Below are 8876 nucleotides of genomic sequence, written 5' to 3'. Positions count from 1 at the left end.
CACTCACACCCCTCCCATCTCCTGCTCCCTCTCCCATTCCATTCACATCAAGATTCATTTTCAATTCTCTTTATATACAGAAGATTTATTTGGTATATATTAAGTAAAGATTTCATCAGTTTGCATCCACACAGAAACACAAAGTGTAAAAATACTGTTTCAGTACTAGTTATAACATTACTTCACATTGGACAACACATTAAGGACAGATCCCACATGAGAAGTAAGTACACAGTGACTCCTGTTGTTGACTTAACAATTTGACACTCTTGTTTATGGCGTCAGTAATCTCCCTAGGCTCTGGTCATGAGTTGCCAAGGCTATGGAAACCTTTTGGGTTCGCCGACTTTGATCTTATTCCGACAGGGTCATAGTCAAAGTGGAAGTTCTCCCCTCCCTTCAGAGAAAGGTATCTCCTTCTTTGATGGCCCCATTCTTTCCACTGGGATCTCACTTGCGGAGATCTTTCATTTAGTTGTTGTTTTTTTTTTTTTTTTTTTTTTTTTTTTTTTTTTTTTTTTTTTTTTTTTTTGCCAGAGCGTCTTGGCTTTCCATGCCTAAAATACTCTCATGGGCTCTTCAGCCAGATCCGAATGCCTTAAGGGCTGATTCTGAGGCCAGAGTGCTATTTAGGACATCTGCCATTCTATGAGTCTGCTGTGTATCCCGCTTCCCATGTTGGATCGTTCTCTCCATTTTTGATTCTATCAGTTAGTATTAGCTGACACTAGTCTTGTTTGTGTGCTCCCTTTGACTCTTAGACCTATCAGTGTGATCAATTGTGAACTGAAGTTGATCACTTGGGCTAGTGAGATGGTATTGGTACATGCCACCTTGATGGGATTGTATTGGAATTCATTAAGAAGGCCTTCTAATCTGTTCTCTCTTTCCAAACCCTCGGAGACTGCTATTATCCAGACGTTACAATGCTTGATTGAATCTTATAAGTCTCCAATTGTGATTTTTAATTTTCTACTTTATTCTTCTTGTGTTTGATCTGACTGCATTATTTCTGAAGTTTGTCTTTAAGTTCTTATATTTGCTCTTCTATTTCATCTGTTCAAATTCTGAGGGATTCCATGCCCTTTTTTATTGAGTCAATTGAATTTTTCATTTCCAGTATTTCATTCTGACTTCTCTTTAGAAGCTCTATTACTTGGGTGTGCTTTTCATTCAGATCTTGAATCTGTTTCTCATTGCTTATAAGTAATATGATTATTAATTTTCTGAATTCTTTTTCTGGCATGACTTCAAATTCTTCTTCTTCAGCCTCTATTATTGAAGGTTTAGATTGCTCCATTGGTGAGTTCATAGGTTCTTCCATATTCATATTCAGGATTTTTCCTGAATATCTTTTTCCAACCTTTCACTTTCAGTCTGCATGCTCCTTTGTTGGAAAGATGTGTTTCTTGTAAGCAGCAAATAGCTTGGTTTTGTGTTTTAATCCATTCAGCCAGTCTGTGTCTTTTAACTGGAGAGTTGAGGTCATTTACATTCAATGTGACTATTGATAAGTAGTGACTTTCCCCTGCCATTTTTCCAAAGATATTTCTAATATATACTTTGAACTTCCTGTGATCTTTTCCTAAAAGATTTTCTTCCTTAACCTTCTTTCATATTGATGACCATGTTTCTGTGTGTAACACATTTTTAAGCATCTTTTGCAGGGCTGGATGAGTGATGACAAATTCATTTCTGTTTGCTATGAAAGGTCTTTATTTTGTCTTCGTTCACAAATGAGAGCTTTGCAGAGTATAATATTCTAATATAATTTTTTTTTCTCTTAGGACTTGGGCTATATCTCACCATTCTCTCCTAGCCCACAGGGTTTCTGGTAAGAAGTCTGCTGTGAGTCTAATTGGAGATCCTCTGAAAGTAATCTGGCATTTCTCTCTGCACATTTTAGAATCTTCTCTCTATGTTTCACTGTGGTGAGTTTGATTACAATGTGTCATGGTGAGGATCTTTTTTGGTCCTTTCTATAGGGAGTTCTGTGTGCTTACTGTACTTGGACGTCTCTTTCTCTCTCCAAACCCGGGAAGTTTTCTGTGGTATTTCACTAAAAAGGCCATCTCATCCTTTCTCTCTCCCCATGCCTTCAGGAACTCCTAGAACCAGAATGTTGGGTTTTTCAGTAGTATCCTGTGGATTCCCAACAATATTTTTTAGATTCTAATTTCCTCTTCTTATCTTTGGTTTGACTGTATATTTCCCTGTACTCTGTATTCTAAGTCTGATATTCTCTCTTCTGCCTCACTGATTCTGTTTTAAGGCTCTCCACTGCATTTTTTATTTGTTCTATTTAATTCTTCATTTCATTTTGATTTCTCTTCAATATCTCAATTTCATGTTCTATTGAATTCTTCATTTCATTGATTCCTCCTTAAGATTTCAATTTCATGAGGGAGATTTTTTTTCATGTACTGCATGAATTTCAGTAGTTCTTCGTTTGCTTTTATTACTTCTATGTAATATTATGACTTTTTTGAGTTCCATTTCTTGAATTTCTTCTGTCTCATTTTCTTCATAATCTTGTATTGAATTGTCGTGTTCATTTTGGAGGGTCATGTTGTCTTCCTTATTCTTGCTTCTTGGATTTTTGTGTTTGTTGTTCAGCATTTGTGGAGATACTCATTGGTTTCTTCTTTTTTTTCCACTGTTTCAGCTTTTATGGTTGTACTATAACTCTGTAGCTAAGTGGACTGTCTGCTTTTGGTGAATCTCTAGAGGCTTGTAGTGGGCGTGGTCAGAGAGCTCCATTCAGTTCTCCAGGGTTAAGGGTGCACCTAAGGTGACACACCCAGATTTGGTATGGTAAATCTTCTCTCTTTATTTTTTTAACCTGAAGTGAAATAATTCTGCTCAGCTGAGCTCTTCTTGATGGAGACCAGTGCCTAAGCGCTAGCCCCAGTGGGTATAATATTTGTCTGCTCTGTCCCAAGGACCATACAAAGGATCAGTGCAGTCCTCAGTGTAAGTTGATTCCCCAGCAATGTCTCTCACCAGGTAACCAGGACTTCCCAAGCTTGTGGCATCTCCTACCAAGACTATTCAAAGTCTCAGCCACACTATGAGTTCTCCCACAGACCGTAAGTTTTTTTTTTTTTTTCACAGTCCCAGTCCAGAAGCTTCACACAGTCACAAGGCCCTAGCCCCCTGTTATTTCTCCCCACCAGTGTCAGGTTTCTCTGCTCAGCTGATTGCTGGGTGCATACATGAGCTGGAGCGCTGTTATGTACGTATGTCCAAAATGGTGTTTGTTCTATCGGTTTGTATGCCTTTGTAAGGTGATTCAAGAGAGATAAACATATCTGTACAGTCATTTCTCTCTCTCTCTCTCTCTCTCTCTCCTCTAGTTATCCTGGTGAACTTTCCCCACAGGGCTTCAAGCCTCGTTCCCTCTAGGCTCTTCCTGCTGCTTTTTCGCCAGTGTCTCAGGATGCAGCGGTCTCGTCTCACCTCACTTTCCAGCACTGGTGCTTAGGCTCTCAGCTGCTGGAGTCCCAAGCTGTGGGTGCCTACGCCCTCCACGCAGGTATATAGTGTTCCTGTAATTTCAGAAGAGTTTCCTCTGCCATTTTTTCCTAACTTTTCCCAGAGACTACACTATCTTCACTTTTTTTTTACTATCTTCTCCTGGACTAGATCAGGAAGCTCCTTCCCTATTCTGCAATCTTGGAACTGCCTAGACTGCTCCACTTTTTATCCAGTTCCCTGCCTATGTGCCTAGGAGAGAACCAGAGGATAGCCCAAGGGCTTGGTCCCTGGGAGACACATGGGAGACCCTGACGAACCTCCTGCTCCTGACTTCAACTTGGCCCAGCCCAGTCACTAGGGACATCTGGAAAGTGAACTAACAACTGGAAGATCTCTCTATCTCTCCCTCTCTCTCTATGCACCTGAAACTTTCAAATAAAACAAACAAGTCTTTTTAAAAAATGAGTAAGTACACTGAGTAAGAGGGTGAAGTGGCAAACATCTTATGGGGAAAAAAAAACTATAGGCTTTGGGATACTCAGAAAAGCACCTGGTACTTTTGATCAAAATACCTCCTAAATAACTTCATTGCAAAATGTATACCGAGATAAAATAAATATAAGTGGGGCCGGCGCCGTGACTCACTTGGTTAATCCTCCGCCTGTGGTGCTGTCATCTCACATGGGCGCAGAGTTCTAGTCCAGGTTGTTCCTCTTCCAGTACAGCTCTCTGCTGTGCCCAGGAGGGCAGTGGAGAATGGCCCAAGGGCTTGGGCCCCTGCACCTGCATGGGAGACCAGGAGGAAGCACCTGCCTTCTGAATTCGGGTCAGTGCAGGGCCAGCTGTAGCGGCCATTTGGGGAGTGAACCAAAGGAAGGAAGACCTTTCTCTCTCTCTCTCTCTCTCTCTGTCTATTACTCTATCAAATAAATTTTAAAAAAATCTATCTAAGTGCTACTACAGTGATGGCTTTAATCACTGTTTCTGAAGCTATTATTAAGGCAGCTGGTGCACTTAGCTAAAGAGATCACTCACGGGGCCCAAGTGTGGAGTGGGGGGTAAAGACGCTGCCTGCAGAGCCAATAGCACATATGGGTGCCAGTTCAAGTCCCGGCTGCTCTACTTCCAACACAGTTCTCTGCTATGGCCTGGGAAAGCAGTGGAAATTGGCCCAAGTCCTTGGAACCCTGCACACACATGAGAGACCCGGGAGAAGTTCCTGGCTCCTGGCTTCAGATTGGCACAGCTCTGGCATATGTGGCCATGTTGGGGGTGAACCAGCAGATGGAAGACTTCTCTCTTTGCCTCTGCCTCAAGCTCTATGTAACTCTGCCTTTCACATAAATAAATAAATCTTTAAATAAAAGAGAGAGAGAGAGAGATCACTCCTGTTTTGGTAAATAATATCACATCATCTGCATGTCTTCCTTTTCTGTCTCTTTCAAAGAAAGTATTTGCATAGATAATCCAAAAGTAACACAGTGTCATAAAGATACATGATAAATGGAATGGAGATAAATAGGACAGCTAATATGTAATTATGTTGAGAATACTTAAAATACAACATCATCAAAATGTCCATTCTCCCAAAAGCAATTTACAGATTCAATGCAATCCCAATCAAGATACCAAAGACATTCTTCTCAGATCTGGAAAAAATGATGCTGAAATTCATATGGAGACACAGGAGACCTCAAATAGGTAAAGCAATCTTGTACAACAAAAACAAAGCCGGAGGCATCACAATACCAGATTTCAGGACATACTACAGGGCAGTTGTAATCAAAACAGCATGGTACTGGTACAGAAACAGATGGATAGACCAATGGAACACAATTGAAACACCAGAAATCAACCCAAACATCTACAGCTAACTTATATTTGACCAAGGATCTAAAACCAATTCCTGGAGCAAGAACAGTCTATTCAATAAATGGTGCTGGGAAAACTGGATTTCCACGTGCAGAAGCATGAAGCAAGACCCCTACCTTACACCTTACACAAAAATCAACTCAACGTGGATTAAAGACCTAAATCTACGTCCTGACACCATTAAGTTATTTAGAGAACATTGGAGAAACCCTTCAAGATATTGGCACAGGCAAAGAATTTCTGGAAAAGACCCGGGAGGCACAGACACTCAAAGCCAAAATCAACTATTGGGATTACATCAAATTGAGAAGTTTCTGTACTGCAAAAGAAACAGTCAGGAGAGTGAAGAGATAACCGACAGAATGGGAAAAAATATTTGCAAACTAAGCAACAGATAAAGGGTTGGTAACCAGAATCTACAAAGAAATCAAGAAACTCCACAAAAACAAAACCAACAACCCACTTAAGAGATGGGCCAAGGACCTCAATAGACATTTTTCAAAAGAGGAAATCCAAATGGCCAACAGGCACATGAAAAAATGTTCACGGTCACTAGCAATCAGGGAAATGCAAATCAAAACCACAATGAGGTTTCACCTCACCCCGGTTAGAATGGCTCACATACAGAAATCTACCAACAACAGATGCTGGCAAGGATGTGGGGAAAAAGGGACACTAACCCACTGTTGGTGGGAATGCAAACTGGTCAAGCCACTATGGAAGTCAGTCTGGAGATTCCTCAGAAACCTGAATATAACCCTAACGTTCGACCCAGCCATCCCACTCCTTGGAATTTACCCAAAGGAGTTTAAATTGACAAACAAAAAAGCGGTCTGCACCCTAATGTTTATTGCAGCACAATTCACAATAGCCAAGACCTGGAACCAACCTAAATGCCCATCAACAGTAGACTGGATAAAGAATTTTGGGATATGTACTCCTTAGAATACTATACTGCAGTAAGAAACAACGAAATCCAGTCATTTGCAACAAAATGGAGGAATCTGGAACACATCATGCTGAGTGAAGTAAGCCAGTCCCAAAGGGACAAATACGATATGTTCTCCCTGATCGGTGACAACTGACTGAACACCAAAAAGGAAACCTCCTGAAGTGAAATGGACACTATGAGAAATGGTGACTTGATCAGCATAGCCCTGACTGTTAATGAACAACTTAATACATTATCCCTCTTAGTAGTTTTTTTGGTCAGTTCTACTTAATATGACTGGTTTAAATCTGTAATTAATACACAGTTATTCTTAAGTGTTGAAAATTAACTGAAATGTGATCCCTGTTAAACATAAGAGTGGGAATAAGAGAGGGAAGAGATGTACAATTTGGGACATGCTCAAGCTGACTTGCCCCAAATGGTAGAGTTAGAAACATACCAGGGGACTCCAATTCAATCCCATCAAGGTGGCATGTACCAATGCCATCTCACTAGTCCAAGTGATCAATTTCAATTCACAATTGATCATAATGAAAGGACTAAGAGTCAAAGGGAGCACATAAACAAGTCTAGTACCTGCTAATACTAACCGATAGAATAAATAAAGGGGAGAGTGATCCAACATGGGAAGCGAGATACTCAGCAGACTCATAGAATGGCAGATGTCCTAAATAGCACTCTGGCCTCAGAATCAGCCCTAAAGGCTTTTGGATCTGGCTGAAAGCCCATGAGAGTATTTCAGGCATGGAAAGCCAAGACACTCTGGCAAAAAGATCTCTGTGAGTGAGATCCCAGTGGAAAGAACAGGTCTTCAAAAAGGAGGTACCTTTCTCTGAAGGGAGGAGAGAACCTCCACTTTGAGTATGACCTTGTCTAAACAAGATAAGAGTCAGAGAACTCAAGGGGCTTCCATAGCCTTGGAAACTCATGACTGGAGCATAGGGAGATTACTGATGCCATAGACAGGAGTGTCAATTGGTAAAGTCAACAACAGGAGTCACTGTGCACTTACTCCTCATGTAGGATCTCTGTCCTTAATGTGCTGTACATTGAGATTTAATGCTATAACGAGTACTCAAACAGTATATTTCACTTTGTGTTTCTATGGGGGTGCAAACTGTTGAAATCTTTACTTAATGCATACTAAACTGATCTTCTGTAAAAAAAAAAAAAAGAAGAAATTATCAATTCCCAACTTGACTCTCACTGGGATTAAACATGACAATAGGTCTGATCTGATTTCATCATCATTTAAAAAAAATCATCTATTATTTTTCAGTTTATGTTTCTGTGTGGGAGCAAACTGTTGAAATCCTTACTTAAGGTATACTAAGCTGATCTTCTCTATATTAAGATAATTGAAAATGAATCTTCATGTGAATGGAAGGGGAGAGGGAGTGGGAAAGGGGAGGGTTGTGGGTGGGAGGGACGGTATGGGGGGGAAGCCATCGTAATCCGTAAGTCGTACTTTGGAAATATATATTCATTAAATAAAAGTTAAAAAAATAAAATAAAATACAAGCCAGGACCATGAAGTGTACGTGTGTATGGTCTTATGCTTGGGGTGAAGCATGTTGATAAATGTGTGAGCACCTCAGATCCCCTTTCCCACATGGTGTGAGCAGCTCAGGCTCCTCCTCAGGCTGCACTGTGGCTTAGAGGATTACATCAGGCAGAGTCCACTCATGAGATGGAAACTACATCAGTTACCTGAGCAAGGAAAATCTAAATTAAAAGCTATTAACTAGAGAAATATGGTTCACTATAAAGAGGAAAAGAAAGCTCTAAGAAAACAAAAGGGTGGCATTGTGGTGCAGCCAACCTTAGGACAACAGAATCCCCCAGCACAGTGCCTGGTTCAAGTCCCGGCTACTCTGCCTCTGACCCAGAATCATGACAACACAACTAGGAAGGTAACACATGCAGGCTCTTCAGGGGAGGCCAAGATGGAGCCACTGACTCCTGGCTGCAGCCTGTCCTAGCCTCAAATGCTGCAGTCATTTGGGGATGAACAAGTGGACAAAAGATCCCTTCTCTCTCTCTCTCTCTCTCTCTCTCTCTCTCTTTTAGATAAAAATGAGAATAAATAAAAACATGCATTATATAAGATTATAATATAAACCCATTCTTAAACAATTTACATATAACATCATAAGTGTAAGGAGAGAAGAAAAAATGATTACTATATACAAAGATATACACAGACAAGCAAAGACAAAAACTAGTCAGCTTTCTGTTGCAATAATGAAATTCCTGAGGCAGATTAATTTTACAAAGACAAGAGGTTTATTGTGGCTCAAAGCTCTGGGGAGCCAAAGTCTCAAGAGAACAATGCAGACTTTCACAGGTGCCACCTTTGAAAAGCACAATATGTCAGCATCCCCCACGTCTCTCTGTGTCCATGAGCTTCCTTTACCACTCCCATAAATCCACCAAGATTCAATCTAGGGGCTCTGCCCTAACAACCTGCTCCATTCCAATCACTTCCCAAATCCTCAACTCTGAACACAGTAATTTGATTAAGTTTCCACCCCCTCACTACTATTAATATACAGCTTATAACTCTGCAGTCCCA

This window comes from Oryctolagus cuniculus, chromosome 5 (genome assembly GCF_964237555.1).
Source record: "Oryctolagus cuniculus chromosome 5, mOryCun1.1, whole genome shotgun sequence".
Lineage (NCBI taxonomy): Eukaryota > Metazoa > Chordata > Mammalia > Lagomorpha > Leporidae > Oryctolagus > Oryctolagus cuniculus.
The sequence above is the reverse complement of the archived record's forward strand: the minus strand, read 5'-3'. Positions refer to the sequence as shown.